Source organism: Podarcis raffonei, chromosome 4 (genome assembly GCF_027172205.1).
Source record: "Podarcis raffonei isolate rPodRaf1 chromosome 4, rPodRaf1.pri, whole genome shotgun sequence".
NCBI lineage: Eukaryota > Metazoa > Chordata > Lepidosauria > Squamata > Lacertidae > Podarcis > Podarcis raffonei.
The window spans coordinates 17628232-17648780 of record NC_070605.1 but is presented as its reverse complement, the minus strand read 5'-3'; the positions used below and the strand labels follow the sequence as shown (position 1 = coordinate 17648780).

The 20549-nt window shown below is 46.1% G+C and overlaps 1 protein-coding gene and 1 long non-coding RNA gene across 9 annotated transcripts in view; one reads left to right on the top strand and one right to left on the bottom strand.

Moving 5' to 3' along the window:
• Positions 1–20549, bottom strand: part of FAT3 (FAT atypical cadherin 3) — a 450775-nt gene that overhangs the window by 171256 nt on the left and 258970 nt on the right. The window lies entirely within an intron of this gene.
• On the top strand, positions 1268–3226 carry LOC128412538 (uncharacterized). The gene is made up of 3 exons (XR_008330103.1): positions 1268–1945; positions 2462–2628; positions 3140–3226. It is a non-coding gene; the product is annotated as an uncharacterized LOC128412538 (long non-coding RNA).

Sequence of the window (20549 nt, the reverse complement as noted above, 5' to 3'; positions counted from 1 at the left end):
ATGGGGTCACGAAGAGTCGGACACGACTAAACAACAACACTCCTCTATAAGTAAAGGTAAAGGTACCCCTGCCCATACGGGCCAGTCTAGACAGACTCTAGGGTTGTGCGCTCATCTCACTCTAGGGGCCGGGAGCCAGCGCTGTCTGCAGACACTTCTGGGTCACGTGGCCAGCGTGACGAAGCTGCTCTGGCGAACCGGCACCAGAGCAGCAGACGGAACGCCGTTTACCTTCCTGCTATAAAGCGGTACCTATTTATCTACTTGCACTTAAGGGTGCTTTCGAACTGCTAGGTGGGCAGGAGCTGGGACCGAACGACGGGAGCGCACCCCGCCGCAGGGATTCAAACCGCCGACCATGCGATCAGCAAGTCCTAGGCGCTGAGGTTTTACCCACAGCGCCACCCGCGTCCCCCTCTATAAGTAGAGAGGGCTTAAACAGACCTTCATGTTGACCTTAATGACCTGAATGCTCAGAGACAACCAGAACCAGAACCAGAACCAGAACCAGAACCAGAGCAGAATGATCCAGATATAGGGAGTCCCGCATGGCAAGTCAGGCGAACTAATGCCAGTGTACTGGAAGAAGCAAAGATCACTGGTGTCAAAGCAATGATTCTTCAATATCAACTTCCTTGGACTGGTCATGTTGTGCGGATGCCTGATGATCGTCTTCCAAAGCAACTACTCTATTCTGAACTTAAAAATGGAAAGCGTAATGCTGGTGGTCAACAAAAGAGATTTAAAGACTGTCTCAAGGCAAATCTAAAAAAAAAAAAAATGTAGTATAAACACTGACAACTGGGAAACACTGGCCTGCGAGCGCTCCAGTTGGAGAACAGCCTTTACCAAAAGTGTCATGGGCTTTGATGACACTTGAACTCAGGACGGAAGGAAGCAACGTGCTAAGAGGAAGGCACACTTGGCAAATCCACACCACGATCAACTCCTGCCTGGGAACCAATGTCCCCACTGTGGAAGGACGTGTGGATCCAGAACTGGACTCCAGAATGCCCGTCACTGGAAACCGCAGGAGCTGAGAGTGCTCTTGAGCTCAGCTCCCGCTTACAGGTTTCCCACAGGCATCTGGTTGCCCATTTGTAAGAGCAGGATGCTGGGAGAGATGGGCTACAGGTCCGATCCGGCAGGCTCTTCTTCTGTTCTCATTTGCAAATTTCTCACACTGATTTACTCTATCTATCTATCTATCTATCTATCTATCATCTATCTATCTATCTATCATTGTTTGTGGCTTCACCCAGCCGGCGCTAAGCACCATCCAGACTCAATTTTGACTGTCGATTGCCTTCCATTGCCATCACTCCCCACCCCTGCCCTGCCTCCACTTCGATTGCTGTCCTGAGCCCAACAAGGAAGACAACCAGTGAAATATACTCAGGAGTCAAGAGTGGATTTCATGTTCTTTATTCAACTCATAGTGGTGAGGAGGAATGGAAGTTCCCCCAGAATGTCTGCTTTATATACATTATTTACACAATGGGCCCCACGTGATTGGCTAATTCCGGGATTCTCCTGTAGGCCAATCAGGTTGCTGATTCACTTCCACCTGGAGCTGGATTGGGTGGCTCCTGTGGACCAATTTGACTGCTGCATTCTGGATCCTATTGTTCTAGGACCAATCAGACTGCTGCATTCTGAATCCTATTGTTCTTGGGCCAATCAGACTGCTGCATTCTGAATCCTATTGTTCTAGGACCAATCAGACTGCTGCCTTTTGGATCCTATTCAACTCAGTACATAACAACCAGAGTGCGTCTTCCTGCTTGTTTCATGCGGGCTCATACACACTTTGTTTGTCTGTCAAAAGCACGGGTCCGAACGGTTTTCTGTTTGTCCCATCGCTTTTCCTGGGAAAGCCTGGGCCTTAGCTCTAAAGTCAGAGGGAATGTGTGGAAGACCCAACTGACTTCACACCAATTCAGAGGTAAAGAGCGGGTTTTCGTGGGAGAAAGCAGGAAACGAGTAGTGTGGGTGAGCAGCTGCACTAAAGGACCAAGGTGGATCCACAGATAAGCGAAACTGGCTTGGCTTAGACCAGCTAGCAGCAACAGCACTTGCCATCCCTACAACTGCTGTTGGGCTTGTTTTTGTTAGGATGGCAGCACACCTGCAGTTTGGGGAACTGATCTAAGTGCCCTCAAGGCCCCTAGGCGGCACAGCCAGGATGCAGAATATACACCCCCAGTTGGTAACTAGGCTAAGTAACATCTACCTGGATTAGATATGCAGCAAATCCCAAGGAAAGTGGCACACTCAAAAGGGTTTCATTTGCATGTCAATAGGCAGCACAGTCTCTATCTCCTGGAGGCGGTTTCTGCACAGAATGGCTGCCCTGAATCCCAGGAAGGAGCTGAAAAGATCTAGGCAGCGTGCTTTCTTGTCCTAGTAAAGAATGGCTTTTGCATAGCGGTCAAATTGATCCCACTTTCTCTTTCTGCAGCCTCCCCTTGTAGTTTCCAGCTATCGTGCTCCAATCTCTTAACAAGGAATGAAATTATAGCAATGTGAGCCCTGCCTGGGGGCCTCTCTCTTGAAAGCACCGAAGCAAGAATGATGTCCCACCTGCATTAAGCCAACGGGTACGGAAGACAAGCCACGCTTGGCCAGGTGCTATATTTTCCCTCTTGTTTACTTGAAACGAGTATGCAGTGGGGTCTGTTAAAGGAAAACAAGGGCGACCAAAATCTAACCACGTTTTATTCTGCTTGCTATGTTGCTCACCGGGTTACTGGCGGCTAGAATCTTATACCAGTTAAGCCTAATTAAGAGAAGAGTGGCCTCATTCAGCTATGCCCCCTTTGGCTTAGCTAAGTGCAAAACTGATCTGATATTTAGTGCATTAAATCGGCTTCTTTAAAGTAACAGCTGTGCTCCCCCCCCCCACTCCCAATCAGGGTGGGGAAAGGAGCCAGGGGAATGAATACAGTTCAGGGGGAAGATAAGATCAGCATACAGAAGGTCCCATGTTCAATGCTCAGCGACTCCAGGTAGCGTTAGGAGACACCCTTTTCCTGAAACCCTGCAGAGCCGCTGCCAGTCAGAATTGACATAATGGAGCTAGATGGGCCAATGGTCTAATACAGTACAAGGCAGCTCCCTCTCTTCCTATGTCTTGTAGGAAAAACAATGGAAATGGATATCCTGAAGGAAAGTATTGCTGATTGACTGGCACACCGAAGAGGCGATGTCTGGATTTTAATTAAATACAGTGGTACCTCGGGTTACATACGCTTCAGGTTACAGACACTTCAGGTTACAGACTCCACTAACCCAGAAATAGTACCTTGGGTTAAGAACTTTGCTTCAGGATGAGAACAGAAATCGTGCTCCGGTGGTGCGGCAGCAGCAAGAAGCCCCATTAGCTAAAGCGGTGCTTCAGGTTAAGAACAGTTTCAGGTTAAGAACGGACCTCCGGAACGAATTAAGTACTTAACCCGAGGTACCACAGTAATAATAATGAGCACATTGGAAAAATACAAGTTACTGAAAATGCAAGCAATATGTAAACATTTCAAAAGAAGCAAGGAGGGTGGAATTGAGAATAGAACTCTCACTAATACCAAGGCATGCGCGCGCGCACACACACACACACACACACACACACTCATTTACCTACTCATATTGAAATAAAGTGGTACCTTGGGTTAAGTACTTAAAAATCAGACAAACTGTGGACAAACTGTATATACCTTTCTTGCTTCCAGAAATGCAAATATTGTTCCACGGTGCCACACAATTTGAGGCCTAACATGTACTATGAGGAACATATGCACACTGATACACCCGTTCACATCTGCTTTCTTTCAACTAGCAGAGTATTTGGCCTGATCAGCTTTTGTACGCCCGCCACCCCCACCCCCCTAAACCGGGTTCTCTTTCCACCTTTATTTGAAGGAATTACCCGAGACATTTCAAAGCAGCTGATGTTTTGCAACAAGAATGAGAGGGTGACCTGACACAACTCGGCTGCGCTTTCCAAAGTCTCTATGCAAAGCAACGTCCATTTCAACTGGCTTTGACGCAGGAGCGGGAAGCCCAGTCAACACTCAGCTCCCCTTTTGTAATAAAATAAAGTAAGTGAATGAATGAATGAAAAAGAATTCTCTCTCTTTTTAAAAGGTGCTTTGTGCGTGCCAGACCTCAAAAAGAGGGCGATATTTGCTTGTGACCACTTTTATACGTTATGCTGGGACCAAAGAGTTGAGCTGAGCCAAGGGAGAAGAACGGGGCGATGAAAGCAAACAAGCAATTCAGCAAACGGCGTTTCCATGGAGAAATTGCTGAGCCAGCACAAAAGGGCGCAGATAAAAGTAGCGGTCAACCCAGCGGTACCCTTATTGTCGCATATAGATTTGCAAACACTGACACTTGAGCAATGCTAGGCAAGTGTGGGGTGGGGGTGTTTGAGAGGCACTTGGCCATCTGTTGCTAGGGATGACATCACCCCCTCCATCGCTCGGGCTCACACTTTTATTTCCAGCATCGTGTCTGACTCATTAAACAGCACGGCCCGTTCAGCGAGACCTCCACTGTCAGCGCTCGAGAGTCGGGGTGCAATGGAGACGATCCGCAAGCATCGGCCCGAGTTGGCACGTGGGGACATCCATATCTGTAACAAGTGTGTGCTATCTTAAATTAAAGGTAAAGGTAAAGGACCCCTGACCGTTAGGTCCAGTCGCGGCCGACTCTGGGGTTGCGGCGCTCATCTCACTTTATTGGCCGAGGGAGCCGGCGTACAGCTTCCAGGCCATGTGGCCAGCATGACTAAGCCGCTTCTGGCGAACCAGAGCAGCGCACGGAAACGCCGTTTACCTTCCCGCCGGAGCGGTGCCTATTTATCTACTTGCACTTTGACGTGCTTTTGAACTGCTAGGTTGGCAGGAGCAGGGACTGAGCAACGGGAGCTCACCCTGTTGCGGGGATTCGAACCGCCGACCTTCGGATCGGCAAGTCCTAGGCTCTGTGGTTTAACCCACAGCGCCACCCGCGTCCCTTTTTATCTTAAATTAGAGGGGGGATCCATCATTTGCACCATTGCATTGGTCTGGAGAAGCAACAGTCGATGTTTTGCAGCAGGGGTGGGTTGCCTGTCCAAATGTTGGTAGATCACAACTCCCATCATCCCTCTCCATTGGTCATGCCTGCTAGGGATGACAGAAGATGGTAGCCTAGCAACACATGGAGAGCCATGGGTTCCCCATCCCCGTTTTATGAAAGTGCAGGTTTCCTTTTCTTTAGGAAGTAGGAATTGGTGCGTCCTGATATCAAAGGAATGTCTAGACCGCAAACTGAAGCCCGTTCCAGCCTTGCTTAGTTTGGCTTCCAACAAGGACATCTGGAAACTGTGTTTCTAGGAAGCCTCCCCCAGCTTGCTGTCCTCCAGGTCCTGGGGCTATAGCTTCCATCAGCTCCATCCGGCCAGTGGTCAGGGATTGTAAGAGATGCAGGCTGTGTTAGAAACTGAAATAGGAAACTAGGAGCTAAATGGCACTTTAAGCCTAGGTTATGGGCGCAACAACGGAATGTCTAGGCAGCGCTTTTTTTTTTTTTTAACAAGAACACAAAGCTGAAAATGAACGAATTTTTCACATGGTCTAGTCCATGAGTGGGCAACCTAAGGCCCGGGTGCTGGATCCGGCCCAATCGCCTTCTATATCTGGCCTGCAGACGGTCCGGGAATCAGCGTGTTTTTACATGAGTAGAATGTGCCCTTTTATTTAAAATGCATCTCTGGGTTATTTGTGGGGCATATGAATTTTCCCCCAAAAAATATAGTCTGCCCCCCCAAGGTCTGAGGGACAGTGGACCAGCCCCCTGCTGGAAAAGCTTGCTGACCCCTGGTCTAGTCCTTCCCCCGCCCACCCCTCTAATATTCTTAAGAGGGTCTCTTCTCCAGTCTTCAGAGTGTTGCTTGAAGTGGGGAGGCAGAAAAAGGTCCTCCTTTCCTTCTACTCTGCAGTCTTAGGCACAGAGCTCAGTAACAATGGGAGTTTTGAACACTGGATGCTGGCCAAAACATATAGGTGCTGACCTTTAAAGCCCTAAATGGCCTCGGCCTAGTAGACCTGAAGCAGCATCTCCACCCCCATCGTTCAGCCCGGACACTGAGGTCCAGCGCTGAGGGCCTTCTGGTGGTTCCCTCACTGCGAGAAGTGAAGCTACAGGGAACCAGACAGAGGGCCTTCTCAGTAGTGATGCCCACCCTGTGGAATGCCCTCCCATCAGATGTCAAGGAAATGAGCAACTATCCTACTTTTAAAAGAAATCTGAAGGCAGCCCTGTTTAGGGAAGCCTTTTAGGGTTTAATGTTTTGTTATGTTTTTATATATGCTGGAAGCCACCCAGAGTAGCTGGGGCAACACAGTCAGATGGACGGGGTATAACATAATAATAATAATAATAATAATAATAATAATAATAATAATAATAATATCCCTGAGCTACAGCATCTTGCCTTGAGGCAGTGGGTCACCTCACAGTCAAAATGAAGCAGATTGGTGCCTTGACCCAGACTGGTGCATGCAATATAGCCACTCTCATCACATGTGGGAAACAATGAGCCAGGACTCTCCAAGAAAGAATAATCTGGGTCAAATTTGGAGCAATACAAATCCAAAATCTGATGGGACAAGCAAGTTAGGATCCATCAGATCTGCAGCTCAGGTGGCCAATTCTTGGCTCAAGCAGCAATATGCCAGCATAACTAGCTCAACTGGGCTCACCCAGCTGAGTCAAGACCAGTAGAAAAATGGGTGTTCTGGGAGAGTAGCAGGACTGGGCTGGGGCAATAATATTGGAACACAACTCAGTTCGGCTCAATCACACGACCTGGCAACCCAGCACTGGCAAAACGGGTGGCACAAATCAAACTCTTATTTTGAAGACTTTTAATGTCTCTGTAGGTTTAGGCCAGCTCAACTGGAAGTAGTCTACATTGAATAGAGTTTAGCATAGGCGATTTACACCAGCTTCTTATATTTAGGAGATTGCTCTCTCTAAATATGGTTATGCTCCTATTTAATGAGTGGGATTTAAGTTATGTCACGGCTAACTTGTTCCATCGATTTCAATGTGACCTAATGTAGTCTGGCGTTGGGAAGAAGTCGCCATCAGTAAATCAAACTAGTAGCGCAGATGAGCTCAGCGACAGGGCGAAAAGTAGACCTCATCATACCATGCACCAAAATGTAAATTCTGCACGAGGGAAAATGCACACTCTGAGCTGACTTTATTGCTTGTGTTTTTGGCATGCATTTGTACGGATCCAGAGGTCTCTCTGTGTTCCAACGCCTCCAGTAGAGCAAAGACAATGTTTGGGGGATGAGCTTCACCTGGGTATCAGAGCTTCTGTGCCGTCAAGGGGCCGCTGGGTAGGGATTGCTGCATGGGACCAATGAAGCCTGTTTTATTTGAAAGGAGCCACATAGCAAAGTCGAAGCGAAATTCCACGCACATGGAATCGCGGAGGGTGCACAAATCCCTTTATCACAAAGCGTAGCACGGCTTAAACTTCCTGACATTCCCAGCCCAACCCAGGGCTTCATGTGCTAGGAGAGCCGGTGGGAATGGCAGAAGCACTCTGGCACGCTAAAGGCATTAAACTTTCAGAGAGATGAAATGAAACATGACAAATTACTTAGCGAGTCCACAAAACTGTATAGACCAGAACACACTTGGGTCCTATTATTCATCCACCTTCTCTTCCAGTTTAGAAAAAGAATAAGAATAAAGCAAGCAAGCACAGAACCTGGTTTCATTTGGCAAAAAAAAGGTTTCACTGCTTATGCAGTCGGGTTTTTTTAAGTGCTGCTGATTCTTTTATGAAAGGAGAGGTGGGGTCTAAACCAGGTTGCAATCTCAGTTATCAGTATCTTTAAATCCCAGATTCCCCCCACCCCGCACCTGCTATTTATATTTTATAAGATTCCTTTCAATAAAATTAAATGTTACAAAATATATGTAGCAGCGGCTGAAAAGAGTAGTCTCGTATCCCTCTATCCATCTCCCCTGTGCAAATACAGGGCTGAGTTCTGAAACAAGGAGTTTGCGTGCTGGGAAATGATTTTGCCCATCTTCAAAATGCGCCCTCCCATTTTTGGCAGTCATTTGAGGGTCTCGTGAAACAGAGCCCTCGCTCTGGCTTGGCTTCATTATATTGTAGCATAGCCAAATCTGACTGGCTGCACAGCACTGCAAAGTCAAAATGCTGATACCTGATTGGCTGGATCATGTAGTGAGGGGGGGGATAATTCTTTTTAGGGGGGAGAAATGTGTCAAAGGAAGTGCCAAGATTGGAAGTGAACAGAAAAAACAACAACAATGGTGTAAGACAGGCAACTCGGCCCTCCAGATGTTTTGGGACTACAACTCCCATCATCCCTGACCACTGGTCCTGTTAGCTAGGGATGGTGGGAGTTGTAGTCCCAGAACATCTGGAGGGCTGAGTTTGCCTATGCCTGGTGTAAGACAAGTTTCTGGGGTTTTTGGGAGAATGTTTCAGGAGCGCCAAATCTTCCCCTTTCCGCATTGAAAATATGAAGCTATGAAAATTCAGCTCAGCACCAATGCTATCCAGTATGTGAAAACATGTGATATGCCATCATCCATTTTCTGTGCCTTCACAAATTGTGCCCAGTGAAATAGACTCCAAGGGAGGGAAAATCAAAGAACAATGATGTCACTTTATTTTGGGGAGGGGGCACGTTCAAGGACAGCCATGTGCCTCGTACAACCTCTAGGGACGCCATAACAAGCCAACAGGCACATTCACCCTTCTCCCTAAATATGAACTAGGTAAACTTAGCAAAACTACAAAGTATGAGAGGAAGCCACAGTCAACTATCAAAAGCTATCCCCATAACAATTTTGATCACACACCAGTTTAGTACAGTGGTACCTCGGGTTACATACGCTTCAGGTCACATACGCTTCAGGTTACAGACTCTTAATCCAGAAATAGTACATCGGGTTAAGAACTTTGCTTCAGGATGAGAACAGAAATTGTGCTCTAGCGGCGCGGCAGCAGCAGGAGGCCCCATTAGCTGAAGTGGTGCTTCAGGTTAAGAACAGTTCCAGGTTAAGAACAGACCTCTGGAACGAATTAAGTACTTAACCCAAGCTACCACTGTACAGTCATACCTCGGGCTATAGACGTTTCGTGTTGCGCACTGCGCTGAACCCGGAAGTACAGGAACGAGTTACTTCCAGGTTTTGGCACTTGCACGTGCGCAGAAGCGTTAAATCGTGCTATGTGCAGAAGCACTGAATCGCGACCCGCGTGTGCGCAGACGTGGCGCTGCAGGTTGCGAACGCTGCAGGTTGTGAACGCGCTTCCTGCATGGATCACGTTCGCAACCTGAGCATCCACTGTACAAATCATTTCCCTCAGTGTTAGCTTTGCAACCTATATTTGTTGTTAGAAAACAATGTTAAAGAATTAGAATGGGAGGGATCATTTTCTGTGTTGTATCTTTCTAGAGAGCTGATGCACATCTTACACGGGTGCAGAATTCGGGTTCCCGAGAAATTTCGGCTCTTATTCAAACGAAAGCCCAAGATCCTAGTCCCTGAGACTAGGCCTTGTCTGGGAAATACCCGCCAGAATCTCAGAAGGCGAAAAGGTAGCAGAATAATATGCCTGGCGCTTATTCAACCACGAGCAACGCTACAATTATAGGAAACAGGAATAACAACGGGGAGGGAGAACTAAGATACAAGAACATGCACAAATATTGGGGGAAGGTTTGTGGTTTTTTGTAATCTCAGGGAGCCATTGTTTTGAAAGCACCCCTGCACCTACTCACCCTGCAAAAAAACCCTTCACTATTTCTAACAAACATATGCTGGAGCTTTCAGAAACAGGGGCTACGCCTACGCTTCCCACAAGTTCAACGACGCCTTGGTAACTGGGAAATTCTTCCCTCCGTCACCTTGCAGGTTGAGCGTGCCTCTTATCCCACCTGTCACCACACTCACGCCAGCTCCAAATAATAGCTCCTGGCACACGACGCTCATATATTGTAACACATTAACAGCAAGCTGTGAGGAGCTGGCAAGTCAGAAGTAAATTGCTGGCACGGATTTTTATGAGGGGTTTTTTCAGGGGGGGCAGGGAGGAATAATGTGATTAGTTGCGGTTCAATAACTGAACATATAGTGTGGTGACGGGGGCAAGGAGGGAGGGAGGGAAAAGTTTGCATATCTCCAGTTCAGAAAACTCTACGTGAGGGACAACAACTGTGCAATGAAACTCATAAGGAATTGTCAGTTACGATGAATCTTTTTTCTTTTCTAATTATTCAATTTTCTTTTTCATTCATTACATACATCTCATATCCATAACATTTACTATACAATCCTTCCTCCCTCCCCTCCTAGGCTTCCCCCAACTTCCGCTTCTGGTTTGTTTCTCCTTTCGCCCACCTTAAAGGTAAAGGTAAAGGGACCCCTGACCATTAGGTCCAGTTGTGGCCGTCTCTGGGGTTGCGGCGCTCATCTCGCTTTATTGGCTGAGGGAGCCGGCGTACAGCTTCCGGGTCATGTGGCCAGCATGACTAAGCCGCCTCTGGCGAACCAGAGCAGCGCACGGAAACGTCGTTTACCTTCCCACCGAAGCAGTACCTATTTATCTACTTGCACTTTGACGTGCTTTCAAACTGCTAGGTTGGCAGGAGCAGGGACCGAGCAACGGGAGCTCACCCCGTCGCGGGGATTCGAACCGCCGACCTTCTGATCGGCAAGTCCTAGGCTCTGTGGTTTAACCTACAGTGCCACCCGCGTCCCTTGCTACCTCCTAAAAGAAAAAATACTAATAACATTTTTGTACAGTAACATCAAACCTAAAAATAAAAATGAATACACCATATTATTTCTCTTATCTTCTACATTTTCTACTACTAATGATGTGAATGTTTATTTATGTCAGTTACGAGGAATCTTGGTAAGCAAGAGTGAGGCAGAACCTTCGCCCAAGATCATTGAGAGCTGTTGCTACTGAAGTTTGCCCCATCTCTTTGTGATGTGGGGATGAGTGGGATTTGCGATGGGTTTTTACAGCACAGACTGCTCCCCCAAGGGTGCATTCTGATATGGTGAACATTGTGTTTGTTTTCCTGATTATAATGCCAATGCTTCTGTCCTGTTTTCCAATGTTCCTTTCACACAGCAGTGCCTGTCCTGTTACGGAACTGTGGCTTTCTTTTTCTTTTTTGACCAATATACAGGCAGCTCCCCGTTTACGCGGGGGTCACATTCTGAGGCACCGCACGTTTAAGTGAAATCACGTATGTTGGGAACACCTTTGGAAAAGCCTGCGAACACCTGGTACAGGCAACTCGCCGTTTACATGGGAGGTTACTTTCCGAAGTACCTCTAAACCTCTGGAAATCCTTGAAAAAACTTTTTTAAAAAACAAACAAACAAGAATTCAATTGCTCCCTCCAAACCTCCTTGTTCAAAATCCAACTCTCCACAGGCCTCAAAGTTCGTCGCAAGGGCTCCTGGGACTGCACTTGCAAAGGCTCTTAAGATTGCTAGACACTGTTTTCATGCCGTTTTGCACTCTCTGAGGGCTGTTTTCGCCCCTTCTGGTGCCGCTTCCGTGTTTGCAGCGATGCACATATGCGTGGTCATGCGTGCCTTGAATGCACGTAAAAGGGGAATTGCCTGTACCAGCTTGTTGTGCTAAATTTCATGCGCAATAGTGGCTGTGGCATGACCAAAAAATGAACATCACTGGACAAGACCCCTACTCTCCCACCCTCTCTGCAGATGTGTGCTTCTGTTCCCCCCATGCTTACTCCATGAAAGCAGCAGGAAAGAACTGTCTGCTGGTATATTGTCCCAAATTTTGTCACTTTACTCCAGGTTAGGAAGGCTGCAAACTGGTTTTCTTTTCTTTTCTGGAATCAAACAGCATGGAAGTGAGCACTAAACAAGCAGCGTACTTTTCTGAGAGTGTCATTTATGTTGCATGAAAACTCAAATATAACACGGTTATTAGCATTTAGGGAAATTTGGGGATATGGAATGAAATGTCATGACGTCAGTCAGTCATGTCGTCAGTCATGTTGTCTTCCAAAGCATGCCATTCCACTCCAGGTTTTCCTCCCTTCCCCAACAGTCAGCCTGCATCTGAGAATGCTCAGTCATCAGGGGGCTGTTTTCCAATCTCCATACAAGAGTTTCTTCTATTGTGCTTCTGCAAACCTTCAGTTCCACTCCCTCCAAGCCTGCTGATGCCTTCCTCTTGTGCATAGATGGTACCCATCAGTTCTGTCTACACAAGGATCTAAGAACGAGCTCCCTATTGGTATGTAGGATCATTACATTTTAAGACTAATGAACTATTGAAAGCCATCAAAGCACAAGCCCTGTAGCAAGTTCTTTAGTACCCAACACTCCTAATTTGTACATACTCCTAATTAGCATGCAATGCTCCTAATTAGCCAGTGTTACTAATTAGCATGCAACTACCACCATCACTGCGGTAGGTGATGCAGTCTGATCATTGCTCTGGCCATTGCATCATTATCTACACAGAGGGGCAACGGCTCTCCTGGGCTTCAGAGGTATCTCCCCCTTCTACCTGGAGGAGAAGAAGAGGAGGAGTTTGGATTTGATATCCCGCTTTATCACTACCCGAAGGAGTCTCAAAGCGGCTAACATTCTCCTTTCCCTTCCTCCCCCACAACAAACACTCTGTGAGGTGAGTGGGGCTGAGAGATTTCAGAGAAGTGTGACTAGCCCAAGGTCACCCAGCAGCTGCATGTGGAGGAGCGGGGAAGCGAACCTGGTTCACCCGATTACGAGTCTACCGCTCTTAACCACTACACCACACTGGAGATGCTAGGGACTTAACCTGGGACCTTCTGTAAGCAAAGCATGTGCTTCTCCACTGAGATATTGCATTCCTGTGCCATGTTAGGGAATAGGAATGTGTGCTGTTCCCCAGGTAGCTTTCACTGATGCTCTGAAGAGTCGCAAGAATTTCTATGAATGGAAAGTGGAGTGCCCAATTTTTGCCAGTCGCCCAACCCACTTCAGAACCCAATGAAAGCTGCTCCTGGGGGTTGGGGGACTCTCTGGAGCAGTGTGGGGCATGGCACAGAGGGCTGAAGGATCTGCAAGAATCAGATGCCCTGCCTTGCATGAATGGAAACACAAAGCAGTGTTGCAAAGCTGGCAGATGTTTCAAAGAATACCGCAGCAGATGATCAGTACTGGTTTGTGGAGATGTCCAGTAACCATGTAATCAGACCGACATGAGCATTATCTTTTCCAATGTTTGCCCAGCTCTAGAAAGAGGTAAGCATGGCCAGCCATCATTTACATATTCAAATTAAGGTCTTTATTAAGGAACATTACCACGTTAGGATTTCTTGACCTACCTGAAGGAGGGTATCTACCAGTCATCAGCCATGTTTGCCTTTGACACATTTACTTAAGTCCGCAATTTGCTTCAAAATACTTATCTATGGGTTTCTGGGATTATTTAACCCTTATTATGCTTCTTGTCCTAGGGCAACTTCTTGGACGAGAAAGCAATCTCCCAATAATAATAAAAAGTCTAGGAAGGGAAACAGGAAGAACTTGCCAACCATCCTAAACTTTGAAAAAAAGTTGTGTGCAAGCAATAAAGGGCAAGAAAGGATCAATTGGAGGAGAGGGGCACGGGAAGGGCCAAACATTTCTCTCAATCCTAAACACATTTAATTAGAAGTAAGTCTCATCGATTCCAGTTAACATATTTCCAAGGCATGTGTTTAGGATCACAGCTCTGGCCTAATTATCTAAACATCATGATGTTCCACTGGATGCCTGTTTAAGATTGCTCTATAGATTGAGATAGAGAAGAAATTGGGTTTTGTCTGCATTTAAGAGAGAAATTACCTAATTCATACTTTTTGACCGAATACAGCTACCTTTCAAGATTCACACTTCTCAGAATCTTGGGGTGCCGTTTTCTAGCCAATTGTTGCGAATAAAAATGTGCAAATTACAGGAAATGATACATACAAATGCATACCTTAGCGAGCATGTAATATAAATGCATCGTGTTAGGGGAAACTGCTTCTAAAAAATGTGTATTAGTAAGAAGCACATAGAAAAAATGGTATATTATGAGAAAATGCTGATAAATTTTCATGAGGGCTTTTTTTATCTGTTCAAAAATTGCTGAGCTGAAGTTAAGGGAGGGGGAATGAGAAAGTCACATAAATTGATATAGACAGGTGCATCCAAACCTACTTTTAGAAAAAAAGCAAGCTCAACTACATAGTGAAACCAGAATGCAAGCTCACATCCATATCACAATCTTACTCTCCCCCCCCCCAACCTAAAACACTCACACATGGGATGTTTGGAAGCCATATTTTGGCAGACTCTTAAAACCACGAAGGTCTTGTTGACTTACAACATCATCTTAAGAGTCGAATGATGTCCATCCCAGAGGGAAATCAACACACGCACCTTTAAGTTTTGATAAAACACAGCAACTCTTTTGCAGCACGAGAGCGAGCAGAGATTTATTTTTTTTTACGGTACAAAGAAAACCCGATCCGAGCTTTTCCCTTATTGAGGCCCAGCGTATTGCAGCATCAAATGTCAACATCAAAACAATATAGGGGGAAAAAATAATTACAGACAGTGTTAGTGTTGTAAGCTGATAAGGACCAGATGGTCTTTTGTATTTATGGTTTGCTTTGTGCATACAAATGTGTTGGGGATCTAATTAGCCTTCTCCAAAACTCAAACTGGGTAATTACTATCATTATCCCCTTTTCAAATAAATCTGAAGTCTAAACTGCAATTAAGTTTTTTCCCCCATTTTGTTTTTTTTACAGTTTTGTAGTCACACATTTTAAGGATTGTTCATTGGAATCCTTTTGCCAACGCCCCTCAAACTCCCCCCCCCCTTCTAATGGTGAGTGGCATAAAATGCCCTAGCTTGATTTGGTGTTTTTTTTATAAGCAGAGTGGGTGGGAATGAAGGAAAACAGTAAGTCAGCAATATATATATTGTTGGTGATTCAGTATTTTCCAGACAAACATTGACTCTCTTGTTCTCACAATAGTGCCACTTCCATTCACATGGAGTTCACATCTACATCATACACCCAAAGCACATTTAATGCACATTGAAAGCGCCTGCCTTCTTCCAGATAATCCTGGGAACTTTAGTTTGTTAAGGGTGTCTGTAATTGCAGCTCCTGTGAGTGGCAAACTACAACTCCCAGAGTTATTTGGAAGAAGTTGTGTACTTTTAACAATATGGTATGGATGTGACCTTATTTATAGTTCGGGAAAGAAGGAAAGAGAAAGAAAGAAAGAAAGAAAGAAAGAAAGAAAGAAAGAAAGAAAGAAAGAAAGAAAATGAAAATGAAAATCTCCATGAAATTATTTCAATCTTTTCTGGATGATGAGAGGTGTTTTGAGACTTCCCAGCCTTGTCCTGAGGAAGAGCCCTGACGTTGTGATTCTCCACAGTAGCATCTCCTGGAAGCTGCACAACTCTGCAACTTTCTGTACAGTATCTCTATGTCTTTGAAACGGAGAAATTTCACCACTGGCTAAACCTCAGTTGAGAACATAGGGGCTGCCTTTCTTCCTTGGAAATGGTGTGCTAAGAGGTATGTATATGAAAATGTAGTTGCAGAAGCTCAAGATTACAACTGCTTCTTCAAGAAGCATTCCCATTGTTCAATTTACTTTGGAGTAAATGATCCTGGGGGGAATATTCATTATCTAATGCAAACTTATTTATCAGGGTGGTAAGGGTGGAGGGGTAAGATATCAAACACCATCTGGCAGAGCTTCTGGTGCCCTAGATTCCTCCACTGATTAAGAAAATTATAAATTAATATATCTAGAATAATCCACAACTAGTTACAGAGAATTGTGCTGCCTTTCCAAAAATGTGAACATTGTTGTAATGCATAAAGACTTTGGGACTTTTGCTGCAGGCAACATTCGGTTATGAAAAACATGTACATTTTTTGCAGATATGTTTTTGTATTTCTGCTGCTAGGCCTTAGAGCAAATTATTAGAGTATTGTTAAGCCCCCACCACCACGCATTTACCATCTCACACACAGCCCCCTTTCCTTTGTTTCCCTTAATGGCCCATCACCCAGGCGATCACCTTGACACAGGAAGCCAGCTTGCCTTATGTTTTAACACTTGATAGATCCAGACGTTAGAAGGATCTTCCATACAACCTACTTCCAACCCCCCCCCCCGCCAGGAAATAAAAACTCATAACAAAATGATATGCTTGTCTGGTCCATTAACTTCTACACAATTATTTAACCATTGTTAGGGGCTTGCTACAGATTTATCTTGAAATATTGTGAAAATTTTTCTGATGTAGCTGTGTACCACTTTGAACAAGTTGTACCATGGATAAACAGCATACAAATTGTTGATGATGTTCCTCCTCTAACATTGGATAACACCTGCAAAATTTGCACACCTCCAATTCGTGTAGGGGGGGACGCGGGTGGTGCTGTGGGTTAAACCACAGAGCCTGGGACTTGCTGATCAGAAGGTCGGCGGTTCGAATCCCCACAATGGGGTGAGCTCCCGTTGCTCTGTCCCTGCTCCTGCCAACCTAGCAGTTCGAAAGCACATCAAAGTGCAAGTAGATAAATAGGTACTACTCGGGCGGGAAGGTAAATGGCATTTCGGTGTGCTGCTCTGGTTTGCCAGAAGCGGCTTAGTCATGCTGGCCACATGACCCGGAAGCTGTACGCTGGCTCCCTCAGCCAATAAAGCAAGATGAGCGCCGCAACCCCAGAGTCAGCCACGACTGGACCTAATGGTCAGGGGTCCCTTTACCTTTACTTCGTGTAGGAGAGAGGGCAGAAGTTATGCACAAACTCCTCAAAACACAAGGTAAATGGGCAGGCTTATTTGCTTGTGTGTGTGTGTGTGTGTGTGTGTGTGGTTCAGAAATTATCCAGCAAACCTATTAAACCTGGGAGATACAAACATGTGAGTAAGCCTTAGGGAAGAGTGTCAGGTTGTACGAAAGTCATTCATCAATAGGTCCATCTGGCTGCAAAGTACGAGAGAGGTGCAGAGTTTTGTATTTCTATATAACTGAAAAAACTGGCACGTAGCCACATTGTAAATTCTCATATGCTCGAAGTAGTAATTGCTTATGAGATAAGAAGCGGCTGGTAATTCTTTTTTACGAGATAAGAAACAGCACTCATTCTAATTGACTTTCGAATCTGCCCCAATAGGCAACATGTAGCCCGGTGATGGGAGGGAGGTCCAGGAAGCATGGCACTGCAAATAATTACTCGAGGCACGTCGGTCCTCTTGGCTCCTTGCCCTCCGTATGGCAGATCACATGGCAAAAGTATCATGCCACATGAAAGCATGACAGTGCAATAGCACGCACCGGTGAACTCACTTAATGGAAAATTTAATCAAAATCTGTCCGAAAGCTAGATGAGTGGAGATGACAATGTTATAAGTTAATCACTTTTTGCTGCTCAGAAAAAAAAAAAATAATTACAAGTTTCTGAGAAATGGAACTCTCCTCACATCCCACTCCCTGTACCACAAATTTTAAAAAAAACACACTGTCTTGAATCTTGATTGTGCAAAGCTGAAACGTAATCCAGATAAGACTGAGGTACTTTTAGTGGGAGGTTCCCCAGGCAGGACGGAGGAGAGGTTGCCTGGTCTTGGTGCGGTTACACTCCCTCTGAAGGAGTGGGTATGTAGCTTGAGAGTACTTCTGGATCATTTGCTGTCGCTTGAGGCTCAGGTGGCCTCGGTGGGCTGGAGTGTCTTAAATCAGCTTCGGCTGCTGGCCCAGCTTGCGCCCCTATCTGGACCAGGATAGTGTAATTCTTGTTGTTTATGCATGGGTGACGTCTAGGTTAGAAGATGGTTTGGAAACTTCAGCTGACGCAGAATTTGGTGGCCAGGTTGCTTGCCGGCACAAAACGATTTTGAGCATATTACACCAATCCTGGCGCGACTGAAATGGCTGCCCATTACTTTCTGAGCCCAATTCAAATTGCTGGTTTTGGCCTGTAAAGCCCTCAGGACCGCAATACCTCAAGGACCGCCTCTCCCCGGACTCTGTGTTGATCATATGAGGCTTACCTTTGGATGCCTCCTCCATGAGAATGGACCCTTTCTGTGGTGTCTCCCTGTTTGTGGAATGCTCTCCCCAGAGAGGCTCACCTGGTACAGGCAACTCCCCATTTACGTGGGGGTTGCTTTCCAAGGCACCTCTTAAAAAATATTCACCCAGTTGCTCCTTCCAAACCTTCTTGCTCAAACTCCAACTCTCCACAGGCCTCAAAGGTTAGTGCATGGGTGTCACGGTCCGGTTCACGGGCAATCCAAGTCCTGGCTGGGGACATCAGGACCGGGGGCAAGATGGCGGGGTGGAAGCAGGAACAGGAGTACAGAAGTCAGGAGTCAGGAAGCCAAGAGTCAGAGAGCCGGGAGTCAAGATGCCAAGGGTCCGAGGGTTAGGAAGCAAGGAGTCACAAAGTCAAGGGTCCGAGGGTCAGGAAGCAAAGAGTCACGAAGTCAAGGGTCCGAGGAACAAGAAGCAAGGTGTCATGAAGTCAGGGGTCCGAGGATCAAGAGGCAAGGAGCCAAATGCAGCAGGGCAGGGAGCGTGTTGCTGTGGCAAAGAGCCAAAGGGAAATGCTGACCTTATATCCCTTCCCGGCTCTTGCCACCAGGTGCTGTGAGTTACCAATCGGCCTCACCTGTGCGGCCACGCCTTGCCTCTTCAGAACAAACTTAAGAAGGCCCCAGTCCTGCAAAGTCCTATTAGTCACAGGACCTGGCACCTGCGCACTTACCTGACAATGGGAATGGCCTACTTGACCCTTGAGTCCCTTCCAACTCTACAATTCTATGATTCTATGACTGAGACACATAAAGGAGATCTGGGGTATCTGGAGATGTGATGGGATGTCAAGGGGGTTAAGGTAATGTGGTGTTCCACAGATGTTGCCAGACTCCAGCTCCCATTATCCCTGGTCACTGGTTATGCTGAATGAGTCTGGTGGGAGATTCAGCTCAGTGACATGTGGAGGATAATGTGTTAATTACTCCTGGATTATAAAGCAGGCAATTTATGTACACACTTCCACCAATTTTCCGATTGAAACTGGTAGGGCCATTGGCATTAGAAAGCCTACGCAGTTGAATAATGGTGTTCTGGGTTGGCCTCCCCTTATGGAACAGCCTCATGTTGGATGATATATCGGTGTCGTGAAACGTTTTGTGTGGTATTTCACTGAGTCGCCTTGAAAGCTGGCGTCTCCGACCTTCACAAAACACTGTTTGCGGCTTGCAGATCAGCAACAGAAAGTTCCTGGGTACATCCAATTTCCTCTCCTGCCCCGGGGAGATAAATACACATTTGGTATTTATGTACGGAGATTGTGCAGCAAATCCTCAATTAAGAAAACGCAGCATGTCAAAATTCGGCATCACCTCGCTCCTCTTTCAAGCTTGAAGGAGCTACTTTGTTTGGCTTTTTGTTTTTGCTTTTTTTCGATGGGATGCATTATTGGAACGAGCAGGTGAGAAAGGCCTTCTCTTTGTCTTGATTCTGGCACGGCATGCCATGCAGCCATCAAAACTGTTGCTCTGGTTTTACATCAATAAAGCCTATTCCAAATTACACAGCAGCAAAGCCAGGCTTGTGACTGAATGTTCGCTTGACAGGGAGTTGCAGCTAATTCACTCCTTGGTGAGTGAATCTGGATGATAGATGTTTTCAGCCTCTCTGCTTCCAGCTTTAAGGTTCACAGACTGCGGGGGGGGGGTATTTATTATGTTCCCTGGTGGCTCAAGTGGCCTCTGTGGCATAAAACACAATTAATATAGCAGTTGGTGCCCATTTGAGACTGCTGGGGTTGAAGGCAAGGAGGTCAACACTTGCTGGAGCTAGAATGACAAGCAGAAAGATGTCCTGTTCCTCTTTCCTTCTCAGTTCCACAACAGGCAACACTAAGACAAAGGTGTAGGAATGTGACAGACATTACCACCTCATGGTTGTTAGAAGGCAGGCAGGCAGGGGCTGGCTGAGACTGAAGTTTGGTCAGTGGTGGGACCTATATTATGGGTGCCCTGAAGCTTGAACTGTTTTGGGGGCCTCTTCTCAACCAGCAACAAGGTCTGGGCAATTCTTCAGTGGGGTTGTTCCACGATAGATCACATTTTAACAACAACAACAACAACAACAACAACAACAACATCTCAGATTTTGATTAAAATTGCTGCACTGAATTATCTCACATGTCAAAGCCCCTGGTGTGAATGAAAATTCCCTATGCCTGATAGTTTTTGAGTTACCATGACAGCCCACCTTTGTAACATCTGTGCTACTGATTCTCAAACTTTGAGATTGTTGAGCCATGTACAACAGCAACAAAAATGAATCAAATTGAGTTGTGTGACTCAAATTGGATCTTCTAGACCCAACAAGGTTAAATCATGTGGACTTAAACCACTTCTTGGGCTCCTCCGGGATGAGGGGT